The 26,368-nt window shown below is 43.4% G+C and overlaps 1 protein-coding gene across 3 annotated transcripts in view; it reads left to right on the forward strand.

Annotated features, from left to right (window-relative positions):
- The window catches only part of SPEF2 (sperm flagellar 2), a 1,748,369-nt gene that overhangs the window by 978,047 nt on the left and 743,954 nt on the right, over positions 1-26,368 (forward strand). The gene's annotated exons all lie outside the window — the stretch shown is intronic.

Here is a 26,368-nt window from a genome sequence, read left to right on the forward strand (position 1 = left end):
AAGCAGTCCGTGGACCTCTCTCTCCCTCTACTCCTGTCTGGCTCATGTCTTCAAGACTTGTCAGTTGTACAAGGTTGGTCAGCAGAAAGCAAAGCAATCAAAATCTCCCATGCTAGGCTGCCTCATTCAGGCTGTGCCAACCAATAAGGTATTGTAGAAATTATGTGTATTCACTATTATCAATTTAGAGGTGGTCTCAGGAGGAGTCATCAGGTTGTGATTATCCAATTAGAAGTATAATCCCTATAGAACATATATGTATAGTTATCGTTACTAACCAATCCCTTCACCTCGTTGGTTTTGATAACTAAGATTGTAGTGTGACGTCAGTTATGACGATTGCTCACCTTAAAAGATGTGGTTTTGTATGGGAGCAATGAGAGCTGTGTCTGTTTTGCTTATATGCAGTCCCTGCTTTATTTGGATGTTAATAAAGCTGGGTTTTGCCTTTGTTTGTCTACTTCCGTTATTTGAGTCCGGACTTTCTGAATCCTGATCCTTCGTGTAAATTGGGGGTTTCCTAGCCATCATTGCACTTCTTCAAATTGCTTCATGTTGATAAGGCCCAAATAGTGTAGTTGGCTCTCAGTCTGGCATTTATGAACACATGAATATAAGAGGCAGTTATTGCGATGGGCATCCCAAAGAAAGGAAGAGTGGAAATGAGTTGGAACCCTCGTAGCTTCGAAAAGGGGAGTTGGTAATATGGACACTGGTTTTATGACAGATGAGTTTGCTAACTTATGAAATGCTAGATACTTCACAGAGAAAAAGCCCAGAAGATCAATTAAAAAATGTTTTTGTATGAAGAACATTCCAGTTCTGTTTCTCGGCAAACAGCAAAGAAAACAGCTGGAAGTGGCCCTTTCCTGCCAAGAAATTTACAAGGACATAAACCAACTACAATCTGGATAAACTCCTGGAGCCAACAGGCTACCCATAGAATTGTGGAAGGTTCTTGGTGACTTATCATCTCCTGCATATGTTTTAAGCAAGCAGTGATGGGGATATATTGCCCCCAGAGCTAGGACAGGCCACAACAGTGGTAATTTTGTGGCACATACGAGAATCCAAAGAGATAGGGCCTCATTACGAGTCCGGCGGTAACCGAGCCAGAAAAACCGGCAGTTTACCGCCGGACTCGTATTACCATTCCGCCTCTGTGATTCCCGGAATCACCGGGGCATTACGACCCCGGTGACACAGGAATTTCAGAGGCGGAATTGTGTAAGTCCCCATTCCCATGGAGCCCCATAGGATTCCATGGGGATGGGGACAATGGAAACACTGGTTCCATCTATGACAGAGCCAGTGTTTCCATGTCCGCCTGCAGGCGGGTGGTGTTAAACCCGCCAGGTCAGACCTGGCGAGAGTGACACCTCCCGCCTGCAGGACTCTTAATCAGCTGGTATGGAAAGAACGGTGGCAGCGGTTTTACCACCACCGTTCTTTCCGGACCGGCAGGGTCGTAATGAGGCCCATAATGGCTAGGATTCGGCCATGGCATTGCATTCAGTTGAGTAGTCCTTCTCTGGGCAGTACTGGAAATTATTGTCCCAATCTTTATGAAATGTGTCTGGCTACTGCATACAGTCCACCCACCTACAATTTGCGTAAAGGAATGCCTCTCGAGAGACACTCAATTGACCAGTATCACAAAGCAAGGAGGCATCTTGTTTGCATCAACAATTGAACAAATGTGTTTCAGTGGTTTTTGAAATGTGCATAGGTTGCCTTGATATGCAGATGACATATTGATTTAGGAACAGTGGCCTTGCAATTAATTGGTCTGAATTGTTACTCCACCCCTTGCAAGGTGAACTGGAGACTACATCTAGTAGCTGCTGAAAACAGAGCACCCACGTTTCGTTAGCTCGGGCTACAATACACTACTATTACAGAGGATTCTAGGACACTCATTGTTAAACGCCTTCAGACACATTTTGCAGGGGACGTAAATCATTGTATGAACCATCTTCTCACATTAAAATAGATTCATGTAAATTATAGTCTTTCACAGATTTCTATATATAAAAAGTTCACAGTTTCCGGTTTGCATAAACAACTACAATTTCGAATATCTAACAACTATATTTAAACACAATAATAGAAAACGTTATATGGACCCTACTGTGGGGTCAGGCTTACACTCCCGGTGCTTTTATAGAACAGTGTGGGATGCAGGTTGGCACTGCCAGATGTTAGTTCATATTATTGGGCTGTGCAACTGATGGTGGTGAATGAATGGTCGTTAGCTCAAAGTTCTTGCACCTCCATAATGATGGAAAGGTCTACATAGGAATTGACCACAGGGCAATTTTACATGGTAGGCCTGCCTTGTCCCCGCACCTCTTGACAGCAAGGCTGGTGATTCAAACCGCTGCTGAAAATGGGGTGGAGCAGGAGGCAAAGCCTGGAAACCTCCACTGTGGTGTAGTAAGGAGGTGGTATAATTCCGTAAGCCAAGTGCATTTTCAACATGGGTGAAAGGGAAATTACCCACATGAGTAGTGTGATAGTGGAGGCCCAGTTTAAGTCATTTGCATTCAGAACCAATTTCACCTCCCACCTACAGCATGTATGGATACCTTTGACTCTAGCATGCAGTACTGTGGAACCTGGAAAACAGCATGGACCAGACGCAACAATCTTGCTCTCAAAAGAAATCTGCAGTAAATATATATCTTGTGATCAGAGGATAATTGCCTTCCTCACACTGAAATTATTAGAAAGGGACATTGGGGACATCGCAGGAAGATTGAGTGGAAAACCAGGCTGCCCGGGGGAAGTGGCAATCAGTGCCAGACTTGGTCTTATGCAATTCTATATCTTGGATAGAGTGTACCACTCAAGAGATCGATTGCTTGGTATTGGCAGATGTCCAACCGATGCATGTCTGCCATGCCACGCATTGTTAGCATCTTTTGTTATCAAACCCTATGAGAAAGTCTGGTTCTGCACTAGCATTGGACGGACATACATGATGTTGTACCCCAAATACCTGAGAGACCAGTTAGGTTTAACTGAAGATGATCATTCTGGGCATAAGGGGATCTTTGATGGCAGTAGCCATACAACAGCCTTAATTCCACCACATTCATAAGTGCATCATTTGATATTGCAATCTTATGGGAAAACTGTTTAGACCCCACTGTACCCATTGGAGGGGTGGCATGCATGGCTTTTAGAGGTATTCTATTTCTTTGGGACTCGCAGGAAACAACCAGACGCAGAGTTCAAACAGTTTAAATTATAAACTTTTAATTTAAGTGCGTGTCAAATTATACATTTGACAGGCACTGCTATTATATCTCCATATACTCTGACCATTTTACAGCTGCTACCATTGATGGCCAGTTACTACCACCACAGTAGTGCCTGGCAAATGCCTACACCAATCCAAAACGGTTGGAATTGCCAGTACTCGTTTATTCAGCGATTAACCCCTGTCGTACTGCCTTTTAAAAGAGTTGCTGCTAGGGAACTGTTCGATTTCCTTTGGACCCCCGAGCTTATCTCGTGCCAAACTGTGATACTGATCTTTTAACCGAATTATTCTTTTTTCTATATCCGTGCAGTTTAAGCAGCTATGCAAAGGACTTGGGACACTACATATTCCACAATATGCCTCAACACCAATAACAGTGCTCCAAGTGTCCGAGTTTTCAGGCACTTCACTTGGATCAGCACATTTACACAAGGCGGTTCACCTTAAAAGGCTTAAAACAATAACAGGAGCTCGTATTTAATTAAGACTGTTTACATTTCTATAAAACCATTTCCCCAGCTGGCATGTCGGATGAAAGTAACATAGCGACGGTCTTTATCGCACAATAGTTTTAAGAACCCCCAACATCAAAACTGGTAACAATGTTATCCTATGCGACTTTGCATTGTCCAATGAACGGAACGCATTCATTGACTGTAAATAATCATTCAGAATGGCAGTGGGATAAACAACTTCACACACATGTGGCATACTCGGGGACTTCAGTCTTCTTTGTGGTGTATCACAGGTGTGTAATGTACGTTGATGACTGGTGTCTGCTGGTGATCAGTAGCAGCAATGGTAACCATTTCGCTTGAGTATTCGTGCTGCAGGCAGGCGATGCCTTTTGGTCGCCATCTTGCGTGTCTCGCTGGCAGGGCTCGTGGCATACCCTGCGCTTGTACTGGTGAAGTGTGTGGTCACTTGTTGTGAATGTGGTTTTGTTCTTATTCCCAGGGCTACCCACTGCCGTTTTGTCAGTTAGAGGTACACGTTCTCACCGCAGGGATTCTAAATCAGTTTGACAGGTGCCTGCCTTTGGGGGGGCCCTTCCTAGACCACGGCCTTTTCAATAACTGTTCAGTTTAATGTTAGAGTGCGGACATTAACTCTTAAATGGGATCTTTCCGATATAATATTTGGTCGTTGTGTTTATTTTGTCCATTGTTTATGTGTTTTCTCTAGTTTTCACATTATTGTGAGTTAATATTAAAATAAAGGGCAGTGTTCTGGGGGGGGCATTTCTAATTAAAATGTTCTTGGAACGCAGATAGCTGCTACACTGCAATCATATGGCAATTTCAAAATAATAATTAAAACAGCCAGCCAAATTCCTCCCTTTTCCAATGACTGTAATAGTTGGGCATCATTGTCTGTTGTCCCAGGCAAAACTGGGACATTTGTCCCTAGAAGCACCCCAGCTAAAGGCAAGAGTGTATAAAAAGGCTTGGGCCCCATAACCTTAGTAATGGCATTGTCCTGCGGCAAGGGGCTTTAGCACAGGCCAACGCACAGGGTGCTAGACTTTGACCTGCTTTTTGCTCCTATAACCAGTATTTGGTAATAAGCAGCAACCGCCAAGGTATCGAAGCGCAGCGTCTGACGCACACTGTCCGAAGAGGGGAAAAACGTGGAGCAAGGTTGAGAAAGGAAGCCTTTGAGAAGGGCCGTTGAGCTACGAACAGACGCTGTAAGAGGGAAAGATGGCGAACAACAGCAGCAGGAAGACGAGAACACCAGAGAGGGAGTCTGCATGATTGACAGGTAATTACGGGGTGGAGTTTCAGGCAGAGGCACTCAATGGGACACTGAGATCCTGTCAGCCAACAGGATCCATGGAATCAATAAAATACAAATACCAATATTGCGCTTTATCAGAGATTGTTGCAGAGAATCCCAGGACCCAATTTGGTTTCCAGACTCGGACTCGCCTATAGGGCAATGGGCCAATGCTGAAACAAAAACGTAAAATACTGACGTGGTCCAGGTTTTTTGCTCAAAGTGGGCCACTTTTTTGGCCTTTGTGGGCCACTTTGATGAGTTACTTCACCATGCGGCTAGTATTTTTTACCAGTGTTGCGGAATAAATATCTTTTAAAATGCACAATTTGCATCACATTTTATCAACAAACTCCCCCTTGGGTACTAGTCAAACAGTGTCACAAAAGCAATTAATAGCCAGCCATTCGCAACTATGGGCCACTTTTTTCAATAGTGGCCGAGACAATTGTATGCCTCTCAACTCTTTGAAAGGGTTGAGAGGCATAAAGAAGTAGAAGAGTCAGCCCTATTAAGTGGTTGGCTAGGATTGTAAATGTTCAACACCACTGGTCTAGGAATCTGAATGTTGGTTAGAACCAGTTGGGGTGCAGGTTGTGATGGCACCAATGTATGTTGACCCAAATTGTCCTCAGACTGTAGAGAACATTGAGGCAAAATGTGAGGAGTGTTAGCTCTCACAGGAGTGCTGAACAATTGTTCTGGTGGAACAGTAAACATTTGGAAGCATTAAAGTCGTCTGAGTCAGAAATTAAAGTTGAATTGCCTTTCTGGCTCTCCGGTACCGAGCCGGAGATAGAAGCCACGGATGATTTCTTCCGTTTGTGTTTTCGTGGAGAATTCGGTACCGGACTAGATCCTGAATGAGAGGACTTATGAGTTTTCCTCAGTACAGGGGTTATCACCCAATTCACTAATACTAAATGTATCTACCTTGGAAGGTGGAAGGAATCAGTGGACCCTGCTGGGATTTAAAATTCTGAAACACAGGCTTGCCCCCTGACTGAAGCGAGCACAGGATTTGTTGAGCTGTCCACTTGGACACTTTGAAATGTATGTTTCTATACACTTGAAATAGAAGGCAGTTTGGAATTGGTGTCAACTATAATTTTCCATCCATCCAGAGGCGTTGCTAAGGGGTGGCTAAGGGGGCTATAGCCCCTGGTCTTTTGGTTGTAGCCCCGGATAGAATATCAGGAGCTACAAACAAAAGGCCAGCTAGCCCCCAGTCCCGACAGTTCTGACATTAGCGTAGCCCCGGGTCTTTTCCAGACCTAGCAACACCCCTGCATCCATCCTTTTTTGGTGTTTCCACTGAGTCGTCCAGTGATATGAGTTGGTGTTTGGAGAAATTCCCATACTTTTTGGGTACAAGCCAGTGTTCACTTCTTAAACCTATTGGCAAACATGGACCTCCTGCCCTATCTCTCTGTCCCAGTCTCCCCAACCCAACCTCCCTCACCTGGCCTCCTCAGCCATCACTTATGCGCACACAGAGAGGCACAGCAGGTCGCATTTCGCTTGGCCCACACTTGACTACTGCTGGAAGGGCCATTAAGGGGGGAGGTTACACAAAAAGCTGTTAAAGTGAAAGCATAGTTGTGGAACATGCATGTCCCCTTCCCATGTGTGCATAGTCGCAAGCCACCAGAGCATTTAAATAGGATGTCGGGCTTTAACTATCAGAGTTCTTGGATCACGTTACATTGCCCACTGCTACACAACTGTAGCCATTTAGCAAAGGATATACCATAACTAGGATACAGACTATTATGCAGCACTCTCACTATGAGCCATGTCTAATGTTCTACCAGCAGACCAGGGCATCCCCTGTGTGATATTACTGAGTGTTGACCATTCAATGACGCTTTCCTTAGAAAACCCATGTCCAAACCTGGGGAGAGGATAGAAAAAAAACACTGTTGATCTCTGCTTCTGTACACGTTTCAGTTTGATTAGTTAGGTTATGTTATGTTAATTGGTGTGTGTGGGTATAGCACCTTAATGCCATGGCACTGTCCTTCGGCAGACCAGTCTGAACAGACATGAAATAAAAGCATAGTTCCAAGCGACCTTTTAATCATTAGCTGTCTAGTGTAGTGACATTATAATAGGCACATTATGATGATTGTTCAGGCGTAGCGCGATTGCAAGTGACTGTGGCACTGCTGAGACACTCCTTTTCACTTGCACGCTCATAGATTTCTTCTGTTTCAGGAGCGCATTTCTTCCCTTTTTGGCCCTGGTTGCTTCAGTTCATCCTGTTTTAAGCCCACACTTCCACAAAATCACCCACTCCTTCTGTCTGGGTGAGCCTACTGCTTCTCCTACTTTAAACCCCATCTAAACTGCCATAGCAGAACTTTGCTGAGTCTATTTTGCCAAGTGCACGTCTGACCCTGTCCTCAGTCTTTTTATATTGCATTTTCTTACTAAACCTACCAGAATATTTGTGAGCTTAAGGGACTTAAAGGGCACCTAAAGCTGTATGTTGAGTTCAAGGTTTGGCCACAAATGACTCTGACACTCCAGTGAACTGTTAACTTATTTACTTAGGTTTAGGTACACCAAATACGGTTCTTAGGGTCAGGTAAGTAAAAGGGGACATAGGACACCCACCGGCATCCTCTCTCAGGGCTTACATCCTTGCAACTAACAAACCTGGAACTCACTCATAGATAAACATTCTAAGCCCTGCATTCCATCTCAAGATTCTAGTCACTTGCACCAGATGAATGCAAAGTTAATCACAACACATCTTTCCCCTATAGGGACAACAACAAGAACAGTAAAGTATCGGTGGCAAGATCAATATTTCATCAAAAGATTTGTCCAGTAAAGTCTCACCTGAAAAACAAAAGATTATTCAAAGCATTTCATATATAACCACAACCAACTCCAAAAGGTTTAGACCCTGTCACCACTTCAAAATCTATTAACATTAACATCAATGTCCATCTGTGGATTAAAATTAAAAGTCCACCTGTGGAGAGAACATATTAATATGCCTACATAGAACAGCTAATGATGAACACTGTTATCAACTTAATCACTCTAATGAAGATTTAATAAACACTCAAAACCTTAATATCTTATTTCACTCACACATCACCGCATACATGTCTACCAACATATGCCAAAACAATGGCACCAAAGTCTAGGAACAACATTTCCCTTTTTATACAGACAGTGTAATGGACAGTAGTCCGCTCAATGGTTCACCACAACCATTGCCCCTTTTCACACATGCAACACATGTAATGGACAGTAGTCCGCTCAACGGTTCACCTCAACCATTGCACCTTTTTACACACGCAACACATGTAATGGACAGTAGTCCGCTCAACAGTTCACCTCAACCATTGCACCTTTTTACACATGCAACACATGTAATGGACAGTAGTCCGCTCAACGGTTCACCTCAACCATTGCACCTTTTTACACATGCAACACATGTAATGGACAGTAGTCCGCTCAACGGTTCACCTCAACCATTGCACCTTTTTACACATGCAACACATGTAATGGACAGTAGTCCGCTCAACGGTTCACCTCAACCATTGCACCTTTTTACACATGCAACACATGTAATGGACAGTAGTCCGCTCAACGGTTCACCTCAACCATTGCACCTTTTTACACATGCAACAACACATGTAATGGACAGTAGTCCGCCTGTGGAGAGAAATATGTTAAACTACATAACTCAATTAAAGAGAGAGACATGTACCTACAACATCACTCTAATAAACTAATATATATCAGCTCTAGTATCTCAACTCTAATCGCCAGCACCTCTGCATTCTCTCCTACTTCACCATTGCATAGAGAGTAACGGAGGAACACAGAGCTCCCATCCCCATCAAACTTCATAACTGAGTCAGGCCTCCCGCTGCAGCACTCATGCCGAACTCCAGGACTCCACTCAAGCCAACCGCAGCAACCTTCGGTTCCAGTCAAAGGTAAGCGCTGACATCGGATAACTTTGTCAGTGATCTCAGCTGCCTTCACTATGACCAATAGCTTGTAGCCTTGGCGCAACAGATGTTTGCACAGTCCATGGGCCCCAGGCCCCTCCCAGATCCATTAACAACTTCCAACTCTTCTGAATGTTTGTACAGTCTCAATTCTCTTAAATGCTTTATGAGAGACTGCCACCTTGAACTTCACCATGCCAATGAATGAATGAACCTTGCTGCTCCAATGAACTTCACAGCTCCTTCTAATAACCATAAGTCTCACAGAGCCCACTGCACTTTACAGCAGACCGTTGTACCTTTCAACACTAGAACTTCTTGTCCCCACTGCCCTTTGCAGCACACCCTTGTCACTGAAGTGCCTCTTCACTCCCTATGCAGTGCCTCTTCACTGCCCCGTGCAGCACTTCACTGCCCTCGCAGCGCCTCACCTCTTCACTGCACCATGCAGCACTTCACAGCCTCTGCAGCGACCACTCACTGCCTCTTGCAGCGCCTCTTGACTGCCTCTTGCAGCACCTCTTAACTGCATCTTGTAGTGCCTCACTGCCCTTGCAGAATCTCTTCACTGCCTCATGTAGCACCTCTTCACTGCCTCACGCAGCACCTCTTCACTGCCTAACGCAGCACCTCACTGCCCCTGCAGTGCGTCTTCACTGCCTGTTGCAGCACCTCACTGCCTTTGCAGCACTTCTTCATGCAGCGCCTCACTGCCTCTGTAGCATCTCACTGCCCCTAGCAGCGCTTCACTGTCTCTGCAGTGCCTCTTCACTGCCTGTTGCAGCGCCTAACTGTCCTCGCAGCACCTCTTCATGCAGCGCCTCACTGCCTCTGCAACATCTCATTGCCCATTGTAGCGCCTCACTGCCCTGGCAGAACCTCTCCACTGCCTCATGCAGCACCTTTACATCCATAGCTGCTCTGTTATTCCAGTGCCTTCGTAGCGCCTCTGTCTGGGCCTTTCTTGCCCCCTCTGCCTCTGTAGCACCTCTGTCTGGACCTCAATTGCCCTCACTGCACTTGCAGTGCCTCACAGCCATCCAGCGCTCTTACCTGAGAGAGGATCACTTCTCAGAGGGGGGGGCGGTGGGTGTCTCCCTTTGGTGCTGTCCCCCCAGCACAGCCAGATCCCATCCTCGTCGCCAGTGTTGAGTTCAAGGTTTGGCCACAAATGACTCTGACACTCCAGTGAACTGTTAACTTATTTACTTAGGTTTAGGTACACCAAATACGGTTCTTAGGGTCAGGTAAGTAAAAGGGGACATAGGACACCCACCGGCATCCTCTCTCAGGGCTTACATCCTTGCAACTAACAAACCTGGAACTCACTCATAGATAAACATTCTAAGCCCTGCATTCCATCTCAAGATTCTAGTCACTTGCACCAGATGAATGCAAAGTTAATCACAACACTGTACTTAGTCATAACAAAGAACACTTACCATGGACCCTGCTGAGAGCATGCACATTACCAACATTCTTCTTTAAGAATCTGAATTATCTATGGACTCCGCCAAAGTCTGAAGTAACACTGCAGACCCCCTGTGGACTGAGTGTCTGCTAGAATCCCCCTCGCAGTCCATTGTCAAACATTTTATCTGCTTCCAGGTTGTGATTGACCCAAGAAACTCATTGCTATGCTACCAGCCCTCTCTGAATAGGATTCACGGGCATCACTTTGACTGTTCATCGTTATTACAGGGTGCTGTTTTAAGTGATTTGTTTTTAGCCACACATAAAAGCCGCTCACCCTCATTTGTGAACGAAGGACAGTGCATGACTCAAGTTTACCTAAACCAAAACTAGATGAATCATAAATTGGATCCGGTCTGCAGATAAAATAAGGTATCCAATCATTTTATTGCGAACAAAACAGTGGTTCATAAGAGCGGACAATAACACAGAAAAGATTAAATAAATATATAATGGGTCCAGGGGTAAGTTGTTAAAATGGGTCGAGATGGGGTTGGGGAGGCTTTTAAATGGTGGGAAAAAAGGGGGGCGGGAGTTGGTGGGACTCCGCTTAATAAAAAAACAACACAATTCTGTGTTTTGTAGACTGTTAAGTACCACTCTGTTTTTATGGTCGGTAAGATCACATGTAACCTAAAAGAAGGACATGCATTTAGAGTGCCTCTAACCCTGCACAACCTGATTGATTTGTGAACTGTAATTGCGTTTTGTTCAGCCATTGCCCTATGCGCTCTGATTAGACTACCTAAGCACACAACTATACCAATTACCTGCCTCACGGTCTACTCTGGCTGCTAACGACCTATAGAACTTGGTACTTATTAACCAGTTACTTATGACAAAGGCCCAATCTCCAAGGGCACCTTACTCCTCCCTCACTACCCTCTTGTTCCCCTACCCACCAATCCCTTCTCACCATGCACCTACACACCATTCCCCTACTGCTCCTCACTGACCCCACTCAAAGTCTCATTCTGGATCTCCACTTACCCGGCTGCTCTCTCCCACCACTGCTCCAACCCCACTTGCCTGCTCTCCCCATTCCTAGCCTCTATTCCCCCTCTAAATTGTAACCTTACAGTTCATCTCTCCTACTGTTAGAGAATGCCATCTTGTGAGGGCAGGATAGCCTGAGCTTTAGCCTCTGTGTCTGAATAAGTTGTTTGCCATTGGTCATGTCTAAAGGGAAAACCACCTCTGCTTTTTTCTGACTCATTGGAAAAGGAGATCGTCTATTGTGACAGCTCCTATAACAGCAAATCCTTTGATTAATGAAATTGAAGATTACTGAATGATTTAAAAGACTGAAAACCTGTTTCAGCAAACGAATTGTCACTAAAATGTTCATTAGGATACCAAATCTGTATTTCCCCAAAACACAAGCATAGAGAAATACACTCGTAATATAATTAAAGAGGTTTTGTTCCCTCCACCCCATATACGGTTGAAATCCCTCGTGGACCAGGTAAACAAGAGGGCCCTAAATACACAGTATTTGTAGAGACATAAAGATGCTTGAATCCGAACATTCCTCGGAAAAATACATATACTGTACTACAATCTTCGTATCAGGATGATGCCAAGCCTATTCCCCGCTATGCATATAGACCATTGGGCCCAACATGGTCCCAAATGCAGACACGACCTGCACATACCAGGTAATATCTGTTATTGCTGACCATATTGCTAACCGCAATCCACCTGTCTCGAAAATAAGGAACCAACAGCCTAGCCCATGCCCCCTATTACATTGATCTGGTAGGCCAACATTTACTACTTCATATACTCCCCACCCATCTTCTAAGTCACATGATTTGTTACAGGCCAGAACAATATAAATGACAGTTGTTCCTAAATTCATGGCTGGGTCTATTGAACAACGTGATTCTTTGTCAAGAACTGTTTTCACTGGATTAGACATAAAAAAGGCTGCCTTTTGTTAATCTGAGTCGACCTTGTTGAAGTAGAGAGAAGACCACTGTTCTATACCCTCAACTGGATAACATTTACGTTGTTTAAGCACACTCCTATATGGTGGAGGGGCCGCTATCAATCAAATTTACCACCCTAACCCCAGAGGGTTCTAATATACAATTGGAATGGGACCAATGTATCTAATATTGATTCTACTAGCCCCTCTTTAAGTAAGCAAATTATGTTTTTTGTTTCTATCAGTTGCCCAATGGAAAGTTCCCTCACCCAGACAGACCAAATCATTTAACCTGCCGTGCTGAACCCTCTGCTGATTGTAAGTTGGCATCTGGGCCATTAAGTGATCTTGAGCCTAGCTCTGCCTCTGGTTCCACATCCCTTACTGTTGTCTCTTAGAATGTTTGTGGATTAAGTAGTAAACTTGGGATGCAAATTGGCAAGAATATATTTAAACGTTTGATGTGATTTGTTTCCAAGAATCCTATTCAGTAGACCTGGTACATAAGCTTACTTATAGTAGGTTCTGTAGGCCTGCCATGAAAGGGTGCATATAACTGAGTTGGGGTTGCTTATATATGGCTTTCTATAGCACTGGATGATTGGGTTTATGTGATTTCATCCCCATGAATGAAAAAGTGATGAGTTACCTTTCTGGTAGATTTCATAATGTTTTTAAAAAAACTTTTTTCTTTTAATGACGGGGCCTCCAGACCCTCCCCCCAACCCCCATCAAACACCTTCCCAGCCTTTCCCACCATCCCAAACCACCACCCTTCTGCATAGATCTATTATCCCCAACCATGAAACCTACCACAAAGTAAATTTCCACTTTGTAATTTATGTTGATTGAACCACAGTATATGTTTAAATGTACATTATTAGATACCTCTTCCCCAGATACACTACGGTTTAAACTGTGTTTAACATGTGGTGTTGTTTTTTTCTATTGAAGGTGTATGTAGGACTTCATTGCTTGGCATTGGACAATTTGGAATGTACATTAACGATTGTCCAGCCTTAGGCCAGCATTTTAACTTCACTATGCTAGATCCTGGGCAGCATAGTCCTACACTAACATCTCACCTGCCCAACTCCTGCCCCCCTTCGGGTACTCGGCATAGTACCATGACCACAACTACACCTACCTTACCACCTTTTAACCCATATCTGAACGCCCCTGCTCTTTGGCTTGAGCATTTTGCAGCCAAACCTACACCCAATCAACCATGCTCTATACACACCAGGAATTCCAGACTAGGCTCCAGATCTACCCGTACTCCGCGTCATTCTATCCATCCCACCACCTCACTAGTATCTCCACCTCCGCCTATCACCTCACACCACAGCACTACCCTGGCAGATACACACACCACTACACACGATTCCACACCTAATCATAACACAAACACGCCTCACTCTCCTAAAGACACCACCATTAAGGATGCCCTTAACACCAGGTCCCTTACCGCCCACGCACTCGATATTGCAGATTTCATTACTACACTAGACTAAGACTTCCTTGCCGTCACTGAAATCTGGCTGCACACAGCATTAGGTCCCCTCCTCTCACTAGCCATCCCTATTGATTATACTTTCATTAGATGTAATTGCAATGCCAATCACTCGAAAGGAGGTGGTGTTGCCTTCATCTATAAAAAATCGATCACCATGCGAATCATACCTGATCAACAGATCCCCTCAGCAGTACTCCTTTCAGTCAAACTTCCTATCTCACACAACCAAACCGCTCTCTTGCATCACATTTAAAGGCCACCAGGACCCGTCACCTCCTTTGGAGACGATATTACATCTACCCTCGCAGACAAAACTAACGTCAACTCGCAAATAATACTAGGCAACCTCAATCTGGGCCTCAAAGACCCCAATGACTCCAAAGCTTAGACTTTGCTAACTCACTTACCAATGCCGGCTTCACTCATCGTATCCTTGAACCCACTCGCGAAAAAGGAAGAATCCTCTACTGGCTAGCAGATCTAAACTGTACCATCACCTCAGTAGTTAACGCACCTTGTGCCTGGTCGGATCATCACACTATTACCTTCAACCTCTCAGCTAACTATCAACGCTCCAGTTCAGGCCTCACACCCCCAATTTGTATTAGAAATAAAAGAGACATAACCAGAGATAATCTTCTCACACACATCTTGCCTACCCTGAACAACGTATTATCATGTTCAGACCCCACAGTCCTACTTGATACCTACAATGTCACCCTTCTTAAAGCAGTGGATACCATTGTCCCTATTAAATCTAGGCAAGCCAAACCACGCGCTCACCTCAATTTGTGGTTCACACCACATCTGAGGGCCTTACGTAAAGAATAAAGAAACTCAGAAGCCTGCTGGAAAAGCCATTTTATTGATGCCAATAAGGATAGCCTTATCATAGCATCACTTAACTATAAAGAGGCAATCTTCCTAGCCAAAAAGGAGACCTACAACAAACGTATCTTGCAAGCTAAATCTAATATCAAAGAGCTCTTCAAGATCCTTAAAGAACTCGAAACACCTTGCACACCACTTGATACATGCAGCAAATACAGCTCCTAGTGCGCAAACATTTAAAAAGCACTCCTAGACAAAATCTCTACAATCCAGGCCAAAATCAATGCCAAAAAAAGCAGCCTCCAGCCCAACGCTCTGCCTAACTCCCCCGTGGACAAAACAAACCTTACTTCACACACCCTTATACCTTTTAGTTTCTCACCTATAACCATCTCCGAGGTAGAGAACATAATTTCCAAACTCAAACCTTGTAATTGCCAGGGCGATACCTGCCCAGCCCCCATTATAAAGGAGGCCTCCCATGAGCTAGCTCCTTTCATCACAGTGCTAATTAACGCGTCATTCAGCACAGGCACTGTGCCAGATAACCTGAAGGATGCTTGGGTCATCCACCTTCTCAAAAAACTTTCACTAGACCCAAATATACCCACTAATTACAGGCCTATCACAATTGTGCCGTTCCTGTTAAAAATCTTAAACCGAGCAGCTTATCTACAGATCCAGGACTAATTGGAACGTAATAATCTCCTTGGCCTCGGACAGTCGGGCTTCCACCCCAAGCATGGAACGGAAACGGCCTTGCAAGACCTAAAAACTCAAATTGAGGACCTGTAAGACAATGGCAAGATAACCCTCCTCTTACTACTGGACCTATCGGCAGCTTTCGATTTGGTGAACCACCAAATCCTGTGTCACCATCTTAAAGCGGCAGCCCATTTCTCAGATAAAGCCACCACCTGGATCAGATGCTTTTTGGCCAACAGATCCATGAGGGTCTTCTCTTCGTCTGCCTCAGCTGAACCCGCTCCAGTTCTCTGCGGAGTCCCCCAAGGATCCTGTGTTTCACCTACACTTTACAATGTGTTCACAAAACCGCTCTTTGATATACTTGACTATCTGGGTGTCACCTACACCAAATATGCTGATGACACCCAGATACTCATCCCTATCTCGGGTAAACACACAGCTTACACCAAAGCCTTAACCAACAGAAATTATCATCCAGGCTTGGATGGCCCAACACGAGCTCTGTCTTAATGATGACAAGACAGAGCTCCTCATCCTGGGTTCCCCTAACTGATTGAGCAGATTTAACCCTACATTCAAATCCTTTGTCATTGATGGTAACACTATCAAGGTGACTAACGACACCAAACTCTAGGTATCTATCTCGATTCCACCTTCTCTTTCTAGACAAACTAACGCTGTGTTTTCAGCATCGGCATACACCTGCAAACTCATCGCTGCCTGTCGCCCATTCATCACCTCCGCTAACTGCATTACGCTTGCTAGAACTCTAATTATATCTAAGTTAGACTACTCCAACACCCTTTATCTTGGGACCAGCCAACGCAACATCAGCAAGCTTAAGGTCATCCAAAATAATGCATTAGAGCTGCCTTGAAGATCCCTAGGAACCAACACATATCAGACACCCGACGTGACCTGCATTGGCTCTCTGTTGCTCAAAGAGTTTCCCTTAAATCTCTGGCCCTCACACATAAATGTTTGGCTGACAAGGCACCCCCATACTTGGCCACCCGGTTCTCTTTGCAAACGTCAAACCGACCACAAAGAGCAGCCCAAACCCACTGCCTAGCTATAGCAAGATACAAACTACAAAAATCAGGTGGAGCCGGTTTCCCGGTCCTTGCTTCCAAATTATGGAACTCTATGCCCACCTCACTTAGACGAGAACCCTCGTTCCTTGTCTTCAAGAACACAGCCAAATCATGGCTCATGGCCCAAGACTCACACAATCCTCTACCGTAACCTCTAATATTAGGACCTAGCGCATTCACTGCAATTGCCTTAGCCTGATCGTATTACCTTAATTACCTGTAATTTTTATATATATCACACCCTGTACAGTATATTTTGTAATTGTATACGCATGCTGTTAATGTAACCTTAGACATGTTTATGTATATTGATGCTGTGATTGTAACCTAAGATATGTGCCCAGATGCCTTCGGGCCAGGTGTGCTATATAAATAAAGAAATACAAATACTAAAACATGTGATAAATCCAAATCTGTGTACATTCGTATGACTGGGGATTTTAATTGCCAGTATGAAGGACACTTTGTCCTGTGTTGTGTTTTAGGCTGAGGATGAAGTATGGGGTATACCTGAACTTCAAACAAAGATTCTTCAACAGCAATTCGCTGTTTGCTTACACTCTTGCAGCTTAAGAACATATAATGGAAGACTACAGGGTACTTGTCCGGCTTGCCCCACCTTTAGTACTTTACACAGGCAAACCCACATTAATTATAAATTGGTAATTTGAATAAGTGTGAGTTTATTACAAGTACAAGAGCATTTGGAAAGTAATCATGGTCCTTTAGTATTGACTTTGGAACCTCCATAATCATCTAGGTCGGAATATGGTGTCTTCGAGGGGCAACATTGTTGATGTCAAAGAGGATTTTAATACAATAGGTTTGTGATGGTCTAAGCTAGAAGAAGGATTTGGAGAGTCCCCGTTTGTATGCTGAGCTCTAGCATAATTTGTACTAGTACTCTGGCCCTTTTCTTAACTCTAATCCTTTCTTTTTACGGGAGATTACAAAACGTGGTGGTACCTTTTGTTACGTAGACCGTGTCTTCTCTAAAACAAAAGGGCAGGTAACAAAATGTTGGTTGGTTTGACAAGGAGTGTAGAATTGGGGGAAAAACCTAGACATGAATTAAGAACCTTAATCATGAGAGCTAGAGCAATGGTGGGGCTTAAAAGGAAAACATATAAAGAACTTGTGGCCAAAAAGAAAGTAAGTAGTGGGATGCTTGGAAAGGAGCTTCCTTTTGGAAACAATCTGTAGGATTTCTGACCGATCTTTGTAGAGGGCAGTTTTGAGAATTTTAGACTTGTGGATTCTAATATCACTGAGAATGGAGGGTTTGACTATTTCCAATCGTAATATGATTTTTAATACTCTGTTAGGGATTCAACAAGATAATGGGCCTCATTACGAGTGTGGTGGGATCTGGGTGGTAGATCCACTGAGATGCCACCAAACCTTATTACCATTACTGCCACTTGGTCGCAGAACCTGAAAGACAAAAGAGACCTGCTATTTAATTTATTTAATTTATATATGAGAAGTATATGCGAGCTCCTGGAACAAATCGGCGTGTTCTTTACTAACTATGCCGATGACACGCAGCTCATTTTTGAACCCAAGGGAGAATACAGCATCAACAGCACAAAAATATCAGAGGTTTATCGCATTATGACATTTGGATGCAACATCATTGAATGTGTCTTAATAATGCGAAAACCGAACTGATGATTTTTGGGCCAGTTCCAAGTTGGGGACAGAATACCAGACCTTTACTATCAAACATGCTAACCCCACGTACAAACCCTAGAGATGGTGTAGAAGCATCAGTAGGATCCGAGGCTCAGGTTAACTACCTGCAGAAAAACCATGCCTACTACATGCATCTCATGAGAGCGATAAGGCGATTTATTAATGAAGCAAATGCAGCAACTATAGTAAGAGCGGTCATTCTGTCACGCCTTGACTACGGTAACGCCTTACTGATAGGAGCCACGAAGAGGGATATACAAAAGTGTCAGGTCATGGAAAATGACGCAGTTCGAGCTACCAAGAGAATCAAAAAAAGGGAGCATGTGACTATGGGGAGAAGATCCCTTCACTGGCTAAGAGTGGAAGAGAGGGTACACTTTAAGCCGATGGCCATAGTGCACAGATGTCTGTATGGAGGAGCCCCGAGATATTTTAAGAAGCAATTTTCTTTGTACCTGCCTCAAGAACACCTTAGATCAGAGGATAAGGCTTATCTGAATATTCCTAGAGCTAAACGTGTGCAAGGGCGGGGGAAATCTTTCCCAGTGAAGGCAGCAAAATGCTGTAATGAATTGCCACTAACTCTACGACTAGAAGAAAACTACTGGAGTTCCAGGAAATCGTTGAAAACCCACCTCTTCCAATGATAATCTCATTATCTTTCCGCAGACCGCCTTCTACAGCATATAAAATTATGCGCACTGAATTACCCCGGACACTCCCGCGCCCTGATGCCTGTGGGCTATCGGCGCGTTATAAACTAACACATAACATAACATAAAAAGGACTTCTCAACGCGCTTCGCGCAGTGCTATTCCCCAAGGATTGAACTCTGTTGCAGAGCATGGGAGGACATTGATAACGCAGAGTAGGGCATTTATAACACAGAAAGGACATTTACAGAGAGCAAAGCAAGGACACTCAACTTCCAAAGGCATCACGTGCACCACAGCTGGACTGTGCCACAGCTATCAGTGAGGAAACTGTAACCAGATGCCTACTTGATGCCCTGGACACAACTTTGGCATTGAGGTGAGCCAGTCTCCTTGTCCTGCCAGCCAGTACACCCTGGGGGGAAGCAAAGGAAGGTGGGGGGAAGAGTAGGGAAACAGTCATTTATGTTCTCCATATGTTCACGCATAGCTTCACCCAGATTGCCTATCACCAACCCCACCACACTGAAGAACCCAACCAAATCTCTTCCAAATGTCCTGTACGCTGGGCAAGTAGCCTTTCAGCGGAAAAGTGGGGTGAGAGTGGTTTGGGCTAAGCATCCCACTGCAGGTAACCACACTCCCGGCGATCTGGACCAGGCACTCCTGCAGGGCACCAGAGGTAAGCGTTACATTTGGCCGATGCAGTAACATGAAGGTAAATGTTATTACCGGCACATTTTTACTGCACCGGCCAGCTTGTTATGAGGCCATTTAGCCATAAGTGGGATCATCTTTTGTTTTTTTACATTTGCTGAAGTTCATTAGGCTGTTCTCTCCAAGAAAGCAGTGAAAGTGCCGGGTCCAGACTTCCGACCTGCGGACCTCTTTAAACGAGATCATTTTCTAGTGGCATTTTTCAGTGAGACCAATTTATTATGGGGCATTTGGTGCACTAAACACGGGACAGTAATCTTGTCCTTGTTTAGAATAAGGGTGATTGGGACCTACCTATCGATTACCTTCCTGTTGAACTCTGAGAATTATTAATTAGGGAACATTCATTCAAATATAATTCTTAAGATGCTGAATCTATAGTGTAATAAAAACTAGTTGTTTTTGTGGTGGTTGGGTTTAGAAGGGATTTTTAGACGATATACCAATCCCCTGGGTCTCGTTAGTGTTACAGAGAATTATTTTAATTAAATAAAAAAGCATTCTCTTGTTTTCATTGATTTACAAACTACATTTGATTCAGTCCTATGTCACCAACTTTGGTCACTGTGGGTAAACTATTGATCCCTGTATGTTTTGTTTCTGTGATACAACCCATCTATGCTAACAACTTTGCAGTTGTAAGATGATCTGGCAGGGGAATGCACACGATCAGGTGCATTTTCGCTATGCTACTGCCTTCCCTTTAGATCAACGAAATGGCTGTCAGACTGTTGGAATTTGAGACTAATGCAGATAGCAGTCCTCATTCCTAATAGTCCATCTGGCTAGAGTGTACCGAATAGTAGGTTTAAGTATTCGGCCGGAGCCAAATATTTGATACATAGTTATGTAGATAAGAAAAACACTTTGCAAATTAAAAAGCACACTTTAAAACAAGTAGATCCATTCTTTAATGCATTTCACCTCTTTGTTGTCTATAGAAGATGTTTGTGTAAAACATGAATGAAAGACATTATCAGAAAATATCCTGTTCAGTAACAGCACAGTTTGTATTTGTGTCCATTCATAGGTGTTGCTTATTGGGCAGGGCCCAAGTAACTAAGACCAGCCCAAAAGCATGGTATGCATGTATGCAAAAACTGTGAGGGGGAGACTGAGGTGTGTCTACTCATAATTTCAAATGTTCCTTTTGGGCCTTACTATCTTTAACCTTCTGGCTCCAGCAAGGCACTGTAACACAAAAGGAGTGATTACATCAATGACCCCCTCCTGACTGCTCGAGTGCTACTGGATGCAAACCTTTGGGATGTTAAAGCCATGCTTTCTACCCGTGGTACTGGGAGAAGAGACATTTTGAAAAGTTTATTTTCGTTAATAGAAAGTATTTTTTTTTTGGTTGGAGTATGTGTGTGGTGTTTTGGGGCATTGTAAAAGACGCCAGATAAAAATGTATAGGGAATGCTGAGTCCTCCATGGTTCTCGGATGACCCTGTAGCAAATGGACAGTGCTGATTTTCAGATCATTAATTGGCATGTGCATGTTTATTTTACTTATTTTCCTCACTTGAACATCCATTTGGTCCAATGTTTCTAAATTGTAAACGTGTATCTCCACATCTTTATTACAGAAATATGTCTCTTTTTTTAACTCTCTAATGTTGGGAGGAATATTTCTGCTGCCACAGATTAGGGCATTTTGGTTACAAATATCTTTTTTGTAAAACTCCCAATCTTTTGGTTAGCCACATTCTTTGGTATCATCTGTCACTTTTCCCAAATTTAAATGGTTTCATTTTGGCAACTTGAGACAGTTGGAGGGCAGGAATTGTAACCTATTTTTCGATATTACAAGCACATCTCTGCGGCAGGGACGCTTCCCACTGAGCCATCTTCCTTGCTTCATTACCTCTGCCTGCAGAGTAAATACAGTTCTTTGTTGCAGGCACGCTATGTCCTGAGCTATTTTACTCTGGATTTGGAACCAATCCTGGGAATCTGCAGCAGTTATATGAATCCACTTAATTATATTACCTGGTTTGGGAATTGGTGGGTCTGGAGTCTGTAACTTTCACATTATTCAAACAGGTCACCAGCAAATCAATACACCCCCTAAAGAAAATACAATTTTCCAATAACGACTTTGTAAACTATTGTTCCAGCTCAATGGTTTTCACCTGCAAAATACAGGGGGAGACCAGAGATATCTCATTACACATTCAAAATATTGAGAGTTTTTCTTCAACTCCCACCTCTTCAGCAAACCACCAGATTAAAATCTGTCTGTTCAGCACATGAAGAACTGAGACTTTGTTTGCACTTTTACACCTCTGATCTGTCTGTACTCGGTCAAAAAAGTGACAGAAGCATTTGTTTAATGATGCTTCCAAAGAATTAACATGACGGCCTGAATGGTTCCAGGCAAAGTCAAAACAGTACTTAATGTATTTAGTGTGGGAAACTATTTGGCTTTGAGTAAAGTGTTTGTCCGAAGTCGAATAGCTCCTTTTCAGTCGGAATTGAGCTGAATGCTTACTCGAGGCTGAGTTTTGGTACACCCCTACGTCTGACCTACAATTGCAATTAAATATGTTCGTTATTGTTTGTTTAGCAAAGAGACTCATTCTAAATATTGTCAAAACAAAGGCCATGGTTTGGCATCCACCAAGGGCTACTCATCCATTTTATCTAACCATTAGCCTTGAAGGGGAATCCGTTCAGAGTGTGGATAACCTTGATTATCTAGAAGAGGTATCTGAAGCAACAACTAATTTTACTACATGCTTTGGGAGCAGAGTGCTTTTCCATAACAGCAAAGTTTAAAAAGCAGAATAAATATCAAGTACAGTGATTATTTTTTGTTGGTTTGAATAGCATTGGTGTTTAATTCATCCTGATATAGTGCTGACTTCAATTTGACTTTGGTCTTCGGGCTAAACAGATGATCAGATTTATAACCCAGTCTCAAAAGCAGACCTGCCCATTAAAAGTGACACTTTTGTACTCTGGCTGACAATAAAACAGGTAATTTGGAAGCTAATGCATTGAGAACAGACGGTCATGTCCTCCTATTTCCAATCAATCACTCCCTGAACCCATTACATAGTTGCATTCACATGAGTCGTGTGCAAAAGCATGGGATCTTAGTCACCAGTCCAAATGCAGGGCATGATTCAAATATTGCCTTTTACATAGAGAAAACAAATTGTGCTCATAATTCTGTAGTCATATGTAAAGCTAAGAGAGCCTTCTTTGTCTTGACCCCAAATGTGCATTGTGTAATTAATACAAGAACAACAATTCATAACTTTATGAAGCAATATGCTAATTTGAAATGTTGCATATCCAAGCATGTGCCTGCAAGTGCAGATTCCAATAATCTTGGTTTCACCAAATTCACCTAGTGCTACAATGAATTCTGAACAAAAAATGATTTAGCAAGTAAAGTATTTAGGAGTAGTTCTGCTCCCACCCATTTTCTGATTACAAATATAGAAATTATAATTATCCAATGAAGATTGAGGGTGTGTGTCCAATAGGAGTGCGTAATTATGAGTTAAGCCAATGGAAGAACTTGTCCAATCACATAGTGTGACATGGATATGACATAGCATGGGAATTGTGGAGTCTTTTTAAAACGGTTTGAGCACAGTGCAGGGGATGCTGACACTGCAAAGAGCTGCAGGAAAAAACGCACGTTCCTATTGGACTGATTAAAGAGAGAGATAGAGACCCACTTAAAGGCTGCAGAAGGGAAACTTCCTTTTTCAGGAAATGAGTCATGTCCACAAATGTACCTTCAGAAGGGAACCTGATGATAACCAAGACTCCCCATGACCATATGAGGGTTTCTCCATTCCCATTTAAAAAGGGATGGGAAAGTAGAGCACATTTAATTCAGTAATTGCTGCTCCCATACCAATCAAGCAAATTTAAATCTCATACACCCCTTATTCTTAAAACTGCACAGTGGGACTCTGAGTGGGAAGCGGCTCCTATAGCAATGTAAACAAAATCTAAAACCAGGTGGGATGGGAGAACGGATATTCGGTGTGTTCTGGATCGATAACACCACTTCCCTAAACCAAAACCGGAGAATTCTAATGCAAATCATTGTAAGCCTATTTTAAACTGTACACACATTAGCACCCCACGGTAGTGGATCTACATGGGAAATGTGAGATATTTAACAGTTGTCTGATTCCATAAATTGCTGGTATTATTGGGGAAAGAAAAATCCTTTGATTGATGTGTAAATGTGACTTTGTGTAATTTGGTGACGTTTTTGTGAAGTCAAGGATGTTTATATACTGACCAGCAAGCGGCAGAAGTACAATTAGAATGTCTATTGTAATTCAGAATTTAAGATATATAGAGCATTGAACATGGAAATTAATGTATGTGTGGGAGAAATAGTGAGATTCAAGTGGACAGGTTAATTTTGCTTTCTTTAGACAAAGCTGTCTGTTATTGTGTAACATTGTGGTGATTTCGTCTGCATAAACTCTAGCGACCCCTTTTAATTCCTCTGTTTAAATAAATTCACCTTTTGACCAAAATGCTTGTTTCTTGCACAGAATTGTGGGGACAATATGTTTAGGGGCATGAGATCAGGGTGGTCACTTAATGAGCCACCCAGATGTAACATATTAACCAACATATATCTTACAGTATAACGATGGGAAGACTAGTGAAAAGAGGGCCAAATATATTTCAAAATCTTTATAGATTTGTCAATTAGTTAATTTCAGAATTGCATTATTGCTCTTGATAGTTGATTTTTTTTTCCTGACCTCAAGTACTGTGGGACGTCAGAATTACGAGACTGACAAGGAGGCTTATTTCTTGCATGTTTTATTCTTGCTTCAGTGTAAAAGGCCTAACCTCTCCCTAAACCTATGGTTCTAAACCCTACTCTCTACAAACAAATGTCAAGAGTGCTTGTCATGGTGTCAGGTTGGCAACATAAATGTAGTCCCCTGTATGAAATCCTACTCTATCCTACCTTCTTTCCCTATTACTAAAAAAGAAACACACAACTGACATATAGACTTCGAGCATTGCCCAATGAAATGGATGGCTGCTGGCTTCTGACCCCCAGTCCGTGTCTCCTTACCATCGGTCCTGGCCTAGGCTCACAGTACTAAATATTTATTTTATTTTTATTTTTTACATTTGTATAGCGCGCAGGCAGCCCAAGGGCATTGTGGCGCTGTTACTTGCAGACAACTTAGTTACATTATGCATAAGTTACAGATTGGGTACATAGGCGTAACATATAAAATGCATAGAGGCGTACACAGGTCAGGTATACATATGGTGGGTGTACATGAGAGACGGTAGAGAATCAAGCAAACGGTGGTTTTCAAGGTTTTGCGGAAGATGGTCAGAGAAGGTTCAGCTCGCAGGGCAGTGGGGAGGGCATTCCAGTGTAGGGCCGCAAGGTAGGGCCAAATATAGTTCATATACTGCTGCTTCTCCTTCCAGTTATGAATCTCATAGTCTTTCTCCCTTTGAAATGTCTGCCTTACTTCCTCAATCAGGGTCCTCTCAGGGCTCTTTCCCTTCTTTCCCCAGTTGTCTCTTTCTCTCTCTCCACTCTTGGGAATTCCCAGTTCTCTCAACCACACCAGGATTGGTCCCCATTTCTCTCTTTCCCCACTCTTTTTGGTTCAGTCCCCACTCTGGGTTTTGTTTCATTGTTTCTCCCCACTCTGGGGCTTCTTGGTACGCTCCCCACTCCGGGGCTTGTTTCTATCTCTCTCCACTCTCTGGAGCTTCTTGGTTCACTCCCCACTCTGGGACTTGTTTCTATCTCTCTCCACTCTATGGGCTTCTCTCACTTGCCTTGCACTAGCCTCCCATGCCTTCTGAGCCACTGTGTGACTGCTTGTATCTGGCATTGTTTCCTGGGAATGTTCTTCAGTCCATCTGGGCCTTCTATCGACACAGAGCTGCTTGTGCGACTCATCAACTTGGCCCCACATTGGTAAGCGTCTCCTCTCCTCCCCGTTTGCTCAGTGTAGTTAGTTCTTCACGGCTCCTCCTCGTATTAGGCCCTTAGCCTCTGAGGTAGCCTGCTCTAGGCCCAGTTCCTGCCTCTGACTGTACCACTCTCCAAGTGCCTCCCACTCTCCCTCCCTGGCCACACCTCCTCTGCGCATTGTGGCGCTCCAGGACACTGTGAGCTTCACTCAGACTCTCTCCTGACTGTTCCTCCCATGGCATACCTCCAGGAGGCTGATATTATTGCCCTTCTGCTCCTTTCCACGAATACTGAATAAAGTTTGGGTCAGAAGCAGAGTCATCTCTCATTAAAGGTGACACCTATAAGGTGCATTTTTGCAGCCATTTAATAATAGGAACAGGTCTATCGGTTTTCACCATGGTGCCACTGTTAATTCCTTCAATGTTTCTAAATATAGTATTTCATGACCGTACTTTTAATATGCATTTCTGCTACACATTATTATAAAGAACATGAAAAGTCAGATGGAAAATGGCAGGAAAGTCAACAGTCGAGATCCACACTGAAGGAGGAGTGGCAACAAAGTGTGAAAGATCAGAAAAGGCAGCTAATGTGGTTTTGAGAAAAAATTCAGTGAAATTCAAATGAGAAAAAGACAGGCCGCTAAATAGATGGGAGTCAAACAATGAGGAATGATAGAAAATGCCAGTGCCTGTAGCCCAGCAGGACCTAGCACCATGAAAGACCACAGATGCCAACTGTGTCTATGATGCAGGAACATCATGCCTCAATGCTAATTCC

This window comes from Ambystoma mexicanum, chromosome 6p, assembly GCF_040938575.1.
Source record: "Ambystoma mexicanum isolate Mex_15411 chromosome 6p, UKY_AmexF1_1, whole genome shotgun sequence".
NCBI classification, from domain to species: Eukaryota; Metazoa; Chordata; class Amphibia; order Caudata; family Ambystomatidae; genus Ambystoma; species Ambystoma mexicanum.